This window comes from Caretta caretta, chromosome 10, assembly GCF_965140235.1.
Source record: "Caretta caretta isolate rCarCar2 chromosome 10, rCarCar1.hap1, whole genome shotgun sequence".
Taxonomy (NCBI): Eukaryota; Metazoa; Chordata; order Testudines; family Cheloniidae; genus Caretta; species Caretta caretta.
This window is the reverse complement of record NC_134215.1, coordinates 10,317,005-10,332,014: the sequence shown is the minus strand read 5'-3', so window position 1 is coordinate 10,332,014 and position 15,010 is coordinate 10,317,005. Positions and strand designations below refer to the sequence as shown.

At 46.8% G+C, this 15,010-nt stretch overlaps 1 protein-coding gene across 1 annotated transcript in view; it reads left to right on the top strand.

Annotated features, from left to right (window-relative positions):
* The first annotated feature begins 8,775 nt into the window (after window positions 1–8,775).
* Window positions 8,776–15,010, top strand: part of LOC125643929 (cytochrome P450 3A24) — a 32,419-nt gene continuing 26,184 nt past the window's right edge. The window contains exon 1 of the mRNA XM_048867212.2: window positions 8,776–8,896. The gene's annotated coding sequence lies outside the window, so the exon portion shown is untranslated. The remainder of the gene's footprint in view (window positions 8,897–15,010) is intronic.

Genomic DNA, 15,010 nt, shown 5'->3' with positions numbered 1-15,010 from the left:
AAGAGCTTCAGGACTATAACTAGCCACAATAAAAGCAACATTTTTGAAGTTAATGTGTCTTTTGTGTCTGAAATGGTTGAGTATCTGAACAGCAGCAAAAAGGTTTAACATAATGGGCCAATTTCTCTGCTAGCCTAACTCCACTGAAGCCCATGGAGTTTCACTGGCAGAGAATCTGGCCCAATAAATGGAGAAGTTAAGAAAGCTCCAGGGTATGAGAGTGCAACGAGATAAAAGTTCAGGGAGGAGGAAGCAGCCAGCACAAAGCCAATAATATCAGGAAAGGGTATTGCCCCAAATTGCTTAATAACCTGGTGACTGATGAGGAAACAGCTTCCTACAGGTGTTACTCAACAGCATGTGATTTTGTGACAAAGCAGGAGATGCTGTCTGAGGGGATGGCAATGAAATACATTTGTCCTACCCTTTATTCTTGTCCTCGTGAAAAAGAAACCAAGCGTAGGCAAGACGTTAATTATTTGTGCACTATCCAAACAGAGAACTCATGGTCAGGTATAAAGATAGCCATGAAAGGAAGTTTATGTAATACTATTGGGCACCTATGTAGCACCTTCCTTTTAAGGATATCAGCATGCTTTACAGTCAGTTAACATAGTGATTTTATTCATGCTGTACCAAGTGAGTTAATTAGCCTTTTATCAATACAACTCTCTGCTCTTAAATACAAATATCTTCTTGATGTTGGGGTAGTTTTTTAGCCATTCACACTGAGGGTCTGGAGGGTGTAAACACCAAGGAGATGAGGAATGTTTTTATTTGACCCTGGCTGGAGGAATAGAACTAGGAATAATGGGAAGAATTTGAACTATGGAAAATTTGGTGTGAAGTGCAGGATAAATTTCCAGACTGATCTATTAGCCTGTGGAATGATCTCCCAGGAGACATGAAGAAAACCCTATCATCTGGGTCATTTAAAACTAAACTGGACAAAGCAGCTAAGAATAGGGAGCAATCCTGCATTAGCCATGGCAGGGACCGGACAAGAGGTGGAAGAACTTGGCACAACAATCCTGGGTATGAATTGACTAACACCTAGTTGACTGACATATGAGGATTCATTTATTAGTTCATGCAGGTGTTGCTGCCTCATGGAAAGAAATTAACGAGGTAAGAGAAATGTGCTTATTTCTTTCAAAAGTAAGTAAGGGTTAAAACCATCTATTAATACTCATGTTCTGTTGCTATGGCAAATGCTTCCCCATCAGGATGAGTGAGCAGCTTCCAGTCACCCCTGCTGTGCTTCTCAAAAGTAGCATGCCCAGGCATGCCCTGACCTGGAGCAAGCTGCACAGCTTGCTAATGTGATAACTATGCTGAAATAACTGCAGACCTAGGAGGTTACATCACTCACCGATGAGGTCGCTGTTTGATCAATATGCAGGGTACTCTCTCTCTCTCAAAAAAGATGGCTACTTTATTCACAGATACTGGAGATGGCAAGGTAAAGTGCAGATTCTGCTCTTAGTCAATGGGTTTAGATTAGCGAAACTGAGAACAGATTCTGGCCCTAAAACTCAGTGTTGCCGACTCTTGCAATTTTTAATTGGGATTCTTATGATATTTGATGTTTTTCTTAAATCCCCTGCTCTTGGGGTGAAGAGATTATGAGAGAATTCATTTTTAAAAAAAAGAGTTTCTAACCCTCTTGGTTGCAGAAAAAGCTTGTCACTGTGACCCGAGTGCACCCTAATGGCTCAGAAACCAGAAGATAATGAACCCAGTGTTTGTTTTTTAACTCTCATGAGTTCCTAAGCCAATTTCATGATTTTTTGAGGCCTGACTCATGAGTTTGGAACGTTTCAGGGTTGGCAATTCAGAACACCCCTGACAAAGGAGAGGAGAGTGTTTTGCTCAGTGGGTGAGGTCATACAACACGAATTCATCGAAGTGATGTAGTTGCTTTGGCCATGTTTTTTTGAACTGTTCTGGGTGACTGCTAAGGGGAGCCCCAGTATCCTGAGCAGAGCTGTTATCCAAGGATTGCCTTCTTGAGATGTAGTCTCTCTTCGTGGAGGGGGGTGGAGTGTGAGCAGTTAATTTCATAAGAGCTGGGCGGTAAATACAAAAATGGATGGCGGGGTAGCATGATGCAGAGTAACTAGAGAAATATGCTTGAATTTCTAAAAATGTATGAGGCCGCTTTCAGTGGGTGCTCTGGCCCAGGACTATAAAATATTGAAAGCTTTGATCGTAAAAAAATCATTTGTTGCGCTTCACCGACCAGCTCGAAAATTTCCAGATAAAAATGCAAACGTTCCATTCTTACAGAAATCAATTTGCAACACAGTGTAAGGAGTAACTGCTATCTAATCTCTGGCTGTCGAGGAATTTCTAGCATGCTCATCCCAATGTCTCAGCACCCGTGCTGCTGTCTAGCTCATACACAATGTTTACACAGTAAAAAGAGGATGCTGTTAAACTCTGCTTGTTGTCTACAATGCTCGACCATGCAAGAGACTTTGTGTTGATTCCCAGCCCTATCGTCTTGATTCCTGGGAACGGATGTGTGCAGCATTTTGCATTGTTCCATAGCAATTTCCTTCCTATGCATCACTGGGAACCGAAGGACATAAAGCAGGTGACAGTTTGGAGACAGAGACCTGTTAGACCCCTCCAGAGCAGGATGAAGATTTCCTTAAACTCAGACGATTGTGTGCATACCAGGCTAGAAGAGAAATATCTATCATGATATATTCATGACTGGTCACTATTTAAGGAGATGATTCTTCCTCTTCATCATCCCCCTCCCATCCCTCAATCAGGCTTTGGAAATGCACTGATTATTCTGGAATAAAAGCAACTTTTATTCTGGAATAGATTGTCCACCCAGGCAACTATTCCAGTCAAATTCCCTAGGTAGGCACACCTAATATCTGCCTACACATGACTTCCCACAGCAGCACCAATGAGCATTAGTTTGGAATCCCACCACCTTATCTCCTCAGTCCTCTCCCTTCACCTCCCAGATACTTCACTCACTGGTGCTGTTTGAATCCTCTTTCAAAAGGACTCTGCTTGCTGGGAAGATGCACAGTGCACTATCAAGAAGCTCAGATTTAAACTGTGTCTGAAGCGCAGATGACACTGTTAAGATGTACTCCATGGTATTAAAAATGCGGCATCTCCACCCTGCCCCTGAATGGGTCTCTGGACTGCACTGGGTTCTCTGATCGTAGGTGAGCCAGGGTTACCTGCTTGGAGGTTTGAGACAAGGAAGGCACATTGCCACTTGGCCGTGCAAAACGCCTTCCAGGTATTCAAGGGACCACAAGGAGCTGGGCCCTTATTTCAAGTTGCTCCTTTCTGGCAAAATCATTTTCCAGTTATAATTAGGTCAGAAAGAAAACAGCTGAACGACCTGCCCCTGGATGCGGCATTTGATCGCATGGAGAGTGCTCTAGCCTTTCTGTTCTTTATAAATTGCTGTGTGCTGTAATTCTGGCTATGAACTATAATTCTCTCTCTTCACTGGGAAATTACAGAGTATAGAGGGGGAAATGCTCTTGAGCTGTCAGCACTTCAGGAGCAGAGCAATTACTGATTTAACGGAAATAGATTCTTGCTCGGGCAGAACAGCCCATGGTATCACAATGCAGAAGTGATGGGAACATGCAGACATGGTGGGCTTTGCCCTGGGGTCCATGAGAAAGAGGTGAGAAGTGAACGCCAACACTCAGTCACTCCCTGAAAGTGAAACCCTTGGAGGAAGTTATACATTTCATGCTTGCCCGGGTAGTCTCTACATATTCAGCAGTGAGCAAGAGGCTCATTGGAAGGTGGGGTTAGTGCGAAAGTGCTTCCTGGCCTGGAAGGAAAGGAAAGGAGAATCACACAGAATAATCAAAGGTGGGGCAATCAACTAATCTAAAGTTGCTTCATTAACAAATCTAAAGTGTTGCTTTCTTCTGTGGGAGATGGTTCTGTGTTGCAATATGATCTTTTCAAAGGGTGAAGGGGAAATGAGGAACCTTGTGGCTACATTACTAACGTTCCTCGTAGCTGAAGAGCAATGGGAGAGGGGGGCCGCAGGGGAAGTCTCTCCCGCTGGTCATCCTCTAGCCCATCCTCCCCTGGGCAATGCAGGATTGTTCCCACAAAGCTCTGTTCAGTCTAGTATTCAGTAGCCTGAGTGGCAAGGATCCCACTGCCAGAATGTCTGTAGTGGCTCACAAGCAAGAATACCAACCCCAGGACTAACCGTTAAGAAGCAGAGCACAGACCCGAAACTGCTTGTGAGTTCTATAATTAGATTTCACCAACCAAGTAACAAATATGAGCTCCTCAGGCACTGTACAGCCTTACCATGGAGTCACAGACAGTTCCCTTGGGCATTCCGATCTATCTTGCCACCCCAGCAAGCTTGACTCTGTGCTAGATGGTCACTTTACACCAAAGATCACAACATATTCAGGTTACTCCCAGTTTCAAAGGCCCAGTCACTTAACCTAGGTCAAATTGCACCTTAGATTGCACACCAGAGACAACGCTGGTAGCCAATCCTGTAATAAACTAACGAAAGGTTTATCGCCTAGGAAAAAGAAATGAGAATTATTTACAAAGTTAAAGCGGATAAACATACACCCACAAATGAGTTACGGTCTTAGGTTTCAGAGGGTGATACAGCCCCTGAAATATGCCAGTTCTATACGTCCAATAGGGCTAACCCAAGTTTGTCCTGGAAATCTCTTGCTTATGTTTAGGAATCTTTGTCCAAACTTAGAGTCCAAACAGCATAAAAAGACCTAATTCCTTCTGGTCAGGGATTTTTCCCCCAGCCCGCTAGAGTTCAAGGTGATGGGACGAGCACTTCTGCCACAATGACCCATTTGGGTTCAATAGGCCTTCCTGATGGGCAGGAGATAATCCTTTCTATAGAAGTGCAGCATTTTGCATTAGGTGACTTTTTTCCCATTTGGTGAGTTACAGCATTTCAGAAAAAACATTTGACAGTTATAGAGCAAACACTTTATAGCGTGGGATGTAGACAGTATAACTAGGATTAATGTATGCAGCGTCCTACAAGCCTTCCGTAAAGTCTAAACACATTCTTATAACACTACTATGTATTTTGACTGTACTAACCCACAGGTGAGCCAGACTGATTGCTTGGTATGCATGTATCAGTGGGGCCTGGGGCCTTGGCATGAGCTGGCACCTGGTCTGCCAGCATCACACCCACCTTTCCCTGGGGGAGGCTATTCCAGCATTTGCTAGGGTTGATTTTACTGGTTGTATATTTGCTTTTCTCCCTTATCTGTAGGGTTCTACCAAATTCACGGCCATGAAAAATGCATCGTGGACCGTGAAATCTGGTGTCCCCCAGAAATCATGAAATCTGATCTTTTATGTACTTTTATCATACTATACAGATTTCACAGGGGAGATCAGCATTTCTCAAACTGGGGGTCCCAACCTAAAAGAGGGTAGCGGGAGCAGGATGTCACAAGGTTATTTTAGGGGGGTCGTGGTATTGCCATTCTTACTTCTCTGCTGCCTTTAGAGCAGGGTGGCCAGAGAGTGGTGGCTGCTGGCCAGGTGCCCAGCTTTGAGGGATTCACCCTGCCAGCAGCAGCGCAGAAGTAAGGGTGGCAATACCGCGACCCCCCTTACAATAACCTTGTGACCTTCTCCCCCTTTTGGGTCTGTACCCCTACAGTTACAACACCATGAAATTTCAGATTTAAATATCTGAAATAATGAAATTTACAATTTTTAAAATCCTGTGACCGTGAAATTGACCAAAATGGACCATGCATTTGGTAAGGCCCTACTTATCTGACACCTCCCCAGTTTTGCATGTTTTCAAAAATAATTGTCAATCTAGGAAGTTCATTAGCCATTTCTCTTAACACAGTAGGAGCCATCTCCCTGGGCCCCTTTTGAGGCCCATCTGTGCTACAGCTGCAGCTGTAATGTTATGGTCACCATAGTGTGTTTATAAATAATACGGTTCATTTAGTGTTCGCTCTGAACCCTTGAAGGGCTATTTGGACATGTTCATGGAAGCTACTTACTGGGTTCTCAGAATGAATCAGCCTGTGCCCCTGGAACGGTGGTTTTTGCATTCACACCTTCCTACCATGCTGCTCATCCATTTCTGAATCAGTGCAATGTGGGAAAATTGGGGCAACTATCCTATAGTGTGCCCTGGGGTAGAGCACCCTGAGAAGGACACAGAGCAGCACCAGCCACATATGGGGCAATGCACTCTGGGATGTCCGTGGCACAGAGAAATACGAGAGCAGAAGAAAGACCAGCCAAAATGATTGTATAGACATGGTTGAATAGGATTTCCTGTCCATATTGCAAAATAAGGGTGCTGAACTGGTTAATGGCTGAACCATGCACCTGCTAAAGACTCTGGCAGGGGAGAGACATTGCTGGCTACCACAGTTACTAACTATCCTGTGTGCTGACACAGTCAGGCCATGCCGCTAACTAACAAACATAGGTGTGGTACCGGACCTTCGCCTGGAGTTCTATCTGAAACCTTGAAGGGTTATTTTGACACGTTAGTGGAAGCTGCCTGCTGGGTTTAACTGGGTTCTCAGACTGAATCACCTTGTGTCCCCAAACTAGAGAATTAATCCTTTATATCACAGTGTATCTAGTGGAGGTTCACACCCATCTCCCTATTCACTGGGGTCCCGGGGCTTTATTTCTTATTCAATAGGGAATGTAATGGCACGCTGTCTGTAAAATTCAAGTAACAATGGCATGGGCAGGAAAGTTAAGAAGCCACTTCTACAACAGCTCATGGAGCCAGGGAAGAAGACTTCTTCTGACTCTTCAGGAATCTATAGCATCCTCCATAGCTAGAGACACTTAACCCCTCAAAGATACCACTTCAGTTGCAAGCCACCTCCTCTAATAGCTAATGGTGCACTTAGACCCCTGAAACAGAGGCTTGTACTAACTTGGTGAGGTTCTCGGGGTGAATGGCTCTCCAAGAGAGCAGGAAGCCAGGGTTCTGTTTGTCCCTGGCCAAGGTCAAGACCATACATGGTATGTTCCGTAAAAGGGTGAAGTCACACGGGAGCGTGCAGTTTGTCTATTGTAAAACTGCTGACTCCCACAGCTATCATCACTTTTTCTCTATTGATATAATGTTACTTCATGAAGGTTTGGAAACACCTCTGCCACATGAGATCAGTGGAAAGTCATGTTAATCAGTGCTCTCGTTAATCAGTAATGCAGGTCGGGGTGTGCCGTGTTTGCTGTTCGCCTACCATGGCGATAGTGTGCTGTTGGTGTCACTCTTTCCTTAGCAGCAGAAGGTAAGTCCTTTGGGCCAGGGACTATCTTCCCATGTGTGTGACAAGTGCCTAACCCATTGTCGGTGCTACCATAATACAAACAATAATCCAGCCCTATCCCAGACGGACTCTCATACAAAATGTTGATCTTCCCCCTTCCCACCACCTCTGGTCCCTCTCATCAGCGGACAAGGTCCCTATTTCCCTTCAAAATATGGAGCTGGCAAGCCATCTCATCAAGGCCTTCAGGGAACCAAGACTCCCTCATCCCTCCCCACACCACCAGCCTAACTGTGCAGGCCTGTGTCCCTCTAAATACGAAGAGCCATGTTCTGGCCTTTCCTGGTTTACACCCCGTTGATTACAATGGGGTTGCGCAGGATGTATGTTAGGACAGGATTCAAAACCTAGCCAAATTTTAACCTAGAGAAGGGACTGATACACCCCAATAATCTCCTCTTGAAACACTGAGGACTATTCAATAAAGGCACTGAAATCCTTCTCAAGTCCCCAAGACAAGTAACCACAGAGTCTGGATAACCTACCCTTATGCTATGAGAAATAGGATATTTCCCTCTTTAGGTGCCAAATAGTTGGTTTTCTTAATATTCCATGGTATGGCCGAGTGAAGAATCTGGCCCTTGGTAAAGGGTCAGTCTTTGCATTTGGTGCTATGGGACAATCTCGGTGGATTCCGGGGAGGATCTCTTCCCTTTAGTAAGGGGTTTTCTATCACCCATGTTCAATGAAATCACTCCACCTTGGAAGCTCAGTCTGGTGCCATCTTGTTCTGTCAATTTTTTTCACCCGAGGTGGCATTTTTGGTTCTGATTCTCTCAGCCAGGAAGCTAGGACAAATCGCATTTACTTTTCTGGCAGATTCTCATTTGTCACCAGTCATCCTCCCCAAGTAGACTTGACTGCTGTGCCCAGTTCCATCCCAAAGAAGAATCCTGGCTTTCACCTTCGTCCAGAAAGCATCCCTCCATTCCTTCTGCCCCAGCCCCCTGTGGGAGAAGGAAAGGTCCTACACTCACTCAGTGTGATCCAACCTGGAAGTATAAAGGAAAAGACAAACAACTCTTCCACGAACTGTTTGCCCTTGTGTCTGTTTTGGAGCAGCATATACAGTCCCCTTTCTCAGAAGGAAATGAAACTCTGAGAAAGGATCCCTGTGCCCCCAATCAGCGAAAGTCCAACAGACTAAGGGGATAACCTCTATGTAAGAGCTTCACAAAGCAGCCGCTGGAAGTTCTTTGCTAAAGCCTGGTCCAGGGATCTGGCTTTCCTCTTCTGAATGTGGCTCACTAGTACTGCTACTAGACAGAGTCCATTGTTAGGGTTACTGCAGCTAATTGCTGCAGGAAAGATATTTTCTCCCAAACAGTACAAAGGGTTTCTGTGTGAGCTGCTCCAATGACCTGCCTGGTTGTTGTTATTCTGTATCCCTGATACATGTTAACCATTTCTATTAGTTTGATCATTCTAGAGAAGTTGGTTTCCTCTGCGTGACCAGCAGCAGTGATGCCTTCTGGTGGAAGACTCTTCTGTCTTCTGATCTGTCCCACAGCTGGCGGACCTATTAGCATGGATCATTGGAGCTGAAGCCCATTTTGCAGGTAGGGAAACATTACCCTGTATGGAAGGTGCTACATTGAACTAAATCTTCTTTTGTCTGGTGCCCCATCTCTTCCTTACCTTCTGTCTGGGCCAGGCCACTCTCCCTCCTTGGGGAAACTGGCTTTGCCATCAGCTGCTCTCCTGTGATTTAGCAAGGAGGGGGATGAAAACTGGAAATACAAGCTGGGTTCCCACTAAAGCCCGTGAGAAAATCACAGCAGTCATTAGCAGAGGTTACTGGAAAATCAAAGGGTTTGTGTGTAGGAGATGGAGCGCAGCCAGCCCTTATTTGGGATATTTACTACTCTTTTACAGAGCTGTGCTCTCTCAAATGGCTTGTTCTTCAAAACTGAACACTGGCTAATTCATCTCCCTCCCCATAACTGTGGTCTCTAGTCTGCTTTCTGTATTAAGCTGGATATAATTGCTCTGGGGTTTGGAAGAATCTGCATCATATGACAAGTGGGAAGGGTGGCTGTAAAAGTATGTGGTATAATCAGCACTTTTGTGGAGCGTGTGAGGCGAGAAAAATAAAAGAACCAGATTTCTGAAGGGCGGAAAAGGAAGCATAAAGTTAAAGAGCCAAAGTTTCTGGCCCCAAACACTCACAGCCAGCCCTGATCAGCGGAGAGCTGGAAATTTGCTGCAGCCTCAGAATTTGGAAATCAGCCAGGCTCCCCCAGTAAACAGACTGACTGATTAGCAAATAAATCACTGTGCACGTTATGGCAGTGAGAACCTGTGGCTGCCTGTGATCTTGTCCTACTAGAACCAGCACCACTTCATCTCTCTTTTGTGTGGGCTTTAGCAAGAGAGCTTCTGCAGCTTCAAAAAGACTGGCACTGGATGTGTCTTATGATGTGAAAATAAGAGCTTGGGCACAATACCAATGGCCTGTGATGGGATGTTAGATGGGGTGGGATCTGAGTTACCCAGGAAAGAATTTTCTGTAGTATCTGGCTGGTGAATCTTGCCCATGTGCTCAGGGTTTAGCTGATCGCCATATTTGGGGTCGGGAAGGAATTTTCCTCCAGGGCAGATTGGAAGAGGCCCTGGGAGTTTTTCGCCTTCCTCTGTAGCATGGGGCACGGGTCACTTGCTGGAGGATTCTCTGCTTCTTGAAATCTTTAAACCACGATTTGAGGACTTCAATAGCTCAGACATAGGTGAGAGGTTTTTTTCAGGAGTGGGTGGGTGAAATTCTGTGGCCTGTGTTGTGCAGGAGGTCAGACTAGATGATCATAATGGTCCCTTCTGACTTTAGTATCTATGAATCTATGAATACCATAGCCTCCCCCAGCATCCCTACCAACTTAGCCCCCAGGGTCAGGTCTACACTGCAGCTGGGAGCGTGCTTCCCAGCCTGGGTGGAGAGACTCATGCTAACAGGGCTGAAGCTGGCATGCTAAAAATAACAGTGTGGGTGTTGTGCCTGGGGCTCTCACGTCCACCCGCCTCCCTCAGTTTGAGAGCCTGACCTACAACACCCACACTGCTGTTTTTAGCAAGCTAGCTCTCGCTTGAGCCCCACTAGTGCATGTCTGTCTACCAAGGGGGCATGTCTCACTCACCCCTGACAGATATAAGAGAGCGGTCCTATTGAAAATTCCAGGGGAAGTGGGCAGGCGTAAGCCCGCCCACAGCTAAAGGACCCTCCAGGGAGGATCCACTGAGCCCAGGAACTCAACTGATTACGCAAGACAACCACAAAGAAAAACAAGGTTGGGTGTGCAGGTCAAAGGGTCAGAAAGAGAGAACCTAAAGAGGACATCAAGCAGAGAACCCCGGACAGCAACCACTGCTCCTCGAAGGTGTCAAGGGAGCCAGCGGATGCCGCCCAGAGGAACTCCCCTGGGAAGTGTGAATGGAGGGAGGACCAGAAATAGGCCCCACAGTAACAAAGAGTGGAAGGCAGATACATCAGCCCTAGAATGATGAAGGCCCTGTTCCCTAGGAGCTGAAAAAGGAAACTAGAGACTCCTGAGGTCAGTTAAGTGCAACCAATGACCTTTAAAAACCCCTCTTCCCGTGAGAGTGGGGAGGGGAGAGACAGGCTGCAGCCGGGGTAGTGGCGGCAGGAAGGAAAGGCTTCCCCTGGATGGAAGGCTGTCTCCCCTCCCTATGGGGAAAGAAAGTAAGATAGCTGCTTGGGGAAACACTGCAACTAGGAGCCAGTATAGGAGGGTAACACCCCAGAAGAGGGGCCTGGGGAAAATATTTCTGTTTGCGTTGTGAGTTTGGAGGTTTCTTCCCCCCCCCTTTTTTTCCCCCTAAGGAGAACTTTTTGGGCCAACCCTGAGGCCCACCATGTAAATAAGGGAAAATAAAGCCCGAGCAAAGAGAAAACCCTTCCGGCATCACCAGACTGGTTTACCCCAGGCCCCCTACTGCCCAAGGGAGAAACGCTGAGGCCAACGAGGCAAAGGAAGTGCCCTGCCACACTTCACAAGAGAACAGGACCTGCCAGACAAAACACATTGCCTTCTGCAGCCACAGGCCCAGAGTGGATGGGAAGTCGTGACCGTCTCCAGGATACAGGTGACAGAAACCCGGCTGGAAAGCTCTTCACTGACATTGGGAGGCTCTGAACATAAGTGCCACTTGCTAGATTTGCCAAATGGCCTTTTGGGCCCTGTGAGTTTGCTTAACATCCAATAAGCTTCCTCTCAGAATCTCATTCTTGCCAGGTCTTCCCAGGGCCCAGGGAAGGAGCAGATAAGTCACCACATCTAAACCATATGGTGGCTAGGAGTTATCTGTCCTGGCCAGCATGGTTCCGCCTGTCTTGCTTGCCCATGCTGTGCTGGAGGGGACCTGCTCTGCCATGGACAGCACTGTTATGTCTGAGGTAATACAGCCTTGGAGAGTCCAGTTGCAAAGTGGAAAACCAGCTCTGTTCAGAGAGGTTAATTCAACCATGCAAGCAAGAGGGAGTCTGCTCATGGCTATAGAAAGAACTCCCCATATCCGCCCTCTAGGATACTGAGTGAAAGGACAATCAACCACAAAGAAAGAAGCAAAATGTCATCAGGACAAACTCCCAAAGCCTGAAGCAAGGACTCTGTTAATAATTAGCTTCTGAGACCTGATATAATCTTTGGTTATGTCACCTTATGGCCCTGAAATAGTTCTCATGTGCAGGGCCAGCTCTACCGTTTTTGCTGCCCCAAGCAGGGAAAAAAACCTGTTGCCGCCGAATTGCCACCTCGGACAGCAGGGGAGAGAGAAGCTGCCGCCGAATTGCCGCCACAGCCAGCGGAACAGAGAAGCTGCCGCCAAATCGCCACCGCCGCAGAAACTCTGCCGCCCCTTTCTGACTGCCGCCCCACGCGCCTGCTTGGAACGCTGGTGCCTGGAGCCGGCCCTGCTGCCTGGGTGGCCATTACATATCTCCCACGCACCATGAGGATCCCAGCCTGACAGCGGCACACCCCCTTCGTCCAGCTTTTCTTTGCAGAGAGGCTGAAACAATAGCTCTGAAGGATTCAGGTGCCAATAATGGTACTTTAAATGTCAACTATTACTGTTAACTGTCGCACTGCCTGTCTTTATGTATCTCTGTCACAGCGGGTCAGAAAGGAATGGGAGTATCATCCTGAAGATTTGCTCAGTCTTCTCATTTTACAGAGGCCTTTCACTGGGATTGAAGAGGGGTGCAATTGGTTGCAGTTATCTGAAGAGGGGGCTGTAATGAGGGTCACTCACCACTGAGACACCTTCTTATGGCTGTGTGCGGGGATTAGCGCCTTTCAGGCCAGGCGCCCGCCCCTTTCCGATAGATGCTCACACCACGTCCCTTCTCGCTCTCCAGGGCTTACAGTGCTCCCTCTTCAAGCCTCAGCCCTCCGGCAGATCACTGTAGAGCCCTGCCCTTCTGGAGCATGAAATTCCCATTGGATCAGCTGTCCACATGCTGTTCCAGGCAGTCATCTGGTTCAAGACCAAGTCTTGCGCCACTTTCCCAGTGGCTGGTAGGGGAACCTGGGCCCGTCCACTATTCCAGTGTCCAGCCCAGGGACCCTATGTCCAGCAACAGTGGCTTGCTCCCAGACCTTGTTGCTATTTCCCTGGAGTCCTTCCTACGTCCCTTCTCTATCTTCTGCCCTCTCCCCCTGGGTTTAACAGCCCAAACTCCCTCCTCCCAGCGAGTAACTGTAGACTACTTCCCCTGCAGCCCTCTTCTGTTCTCAGCTTCCATCCCTTTACACAGACCCAACCTGCTCCTTCCCAGGCGAACGTCATCTTCCATTAGGCTTTATTGCTCTCTGACTGATGCAGCATACAAGGTTAATTGACATAATTTAACCTGCTTTGCCTCGAGTGGGGGTGGACACCCCATCACAGGGGCTCAGCTTTGAAAAGTTTGGGAGACACTGCCTTAGGCCATGTACGCTACGAAGTTTGATTGACAGAAGCTACATCTACATGCAGCTGGTGCAATCACTTGTGGGACATGTTCAAAGTGCTGTGTGGCATAACAGCAGTTCACCCAGGGATTTCTGGGAACTAGGGGTCAAATTCCTACAATGCCACCTTCTCCATCCTATCATGCTCATTCCATCTCATAATTCTTGTGCCATTTAACAAACTTCCACAGTCCTGTGCGCTGCTTTTCGGTCTCTCCACCATGTCTCTGGCAGAAGCATGGACCCTGCAGACCTCAGCACAATTCTAATGACTGTTGCTAATACAGGACACACAATTGTACAATATTTGTGGAACCTCGGTGAGTATTACTACAATCAGTTGTATGAGGAGGAAGAAGAGAAGATGTTCGACGACAATGACTGAATGCTGCTGGACACGGCAAATAAAAATACCAGGTTGCTGCTGGCATTCATGAAGCAGCTCCACATAGTGTCTTCTGGGCCCAAGACATGAACACTGTGTGGTGAGATGGCACAGTAATTCTGGTCTGAGACAACGAGCAAGCAGTGGCTGAAGAGATTTTGGATGCAAAAGGCCACATTTCTGGACCTGTGTACTGAGCTTGCCCCAACAGTCCAGTGCAGAGACACCAGAGTGAGAGCTGCCCTGACAGTGGAGAAGCAAGTGGCAATTGCATTCTGGAAGCTTGTAACACCAGCTTAGTACCTGTCACTGGCCATTCAGTTTGGAGGTAAAAAATCTACAGTGGGGACCATTGTTATTCAGGTGCACAAGCCATTATTTGTCTCCTGTTGCACATGATTGTGACTCTTGGCAATGTGCAGGAATCAGTGGATGGATTTGCAACAGTGGGGATCCTGAGCTGCAATGGGTTGAGAGATGGGACACATCTCCCTATTCTGGCACTACCCCCACCTTGCCAATGAGTCCATAACCGTGGTTATGGAAATGCTGGGGGATCTACTGTGGGCTGGTCAGGGGAGGAGCAGGATGTTCACATCTTTAAGAACATAGGACTTTTCCAAAAGCTGAAAACAGGGACATTCTTCCCTGATCAGCACATTCCTATTGGCAATGTTGAAATGTCAAAAGTTGTTATGGCAGACCCAGCCTACCCTTGGCTCATGAAGCCATACACTGGCCGCCTTGACAGCACCCAGGAAAGATTCAGCTACCGGCTCACCAAGTGCAAGACGACTGTTGAATGTGCTTTTGATAGATTCAAAGGTCACTGGCAATGTTTACTGACTAGATTGGATCTCAGTGAGGCAAATATTCCTGTTGTTAGAGCTGTGTGTTATGTACTACAGAATATCTGTGAGGTAAAGTGGGAAAGGCTACCAGCAGGGGGGAGGTTTGAAGTGGACTGACTATTTGCTGAATTTGAACAGCCAGACACAAGGACTATCAGAAGAGTCAACTGTAGAACTATAGAGGTCTTTTAACAGTCAGCCAGAGCAGTGCTGTGTGATGCTTTTATTAACTAGTGAGCCTTGGTGTGTACAGAGCTTAAATATGGGTGGGTTATTGACTCCTGTTACAAATTTTGTAAAGTGGTATTTATGCTTGGTGTGAACTAATAAACAAATTCCGAGTTTCCAAAAATATAACTTTATTGTGTGCCAAGAAATGGGAGCCAACATGAAAGAGCAAATATACAAGTTAAACACATTTTAGCACCACTGTAAGAGGGTGACCCATACTTGTAAAACCCAAGGAAAGGA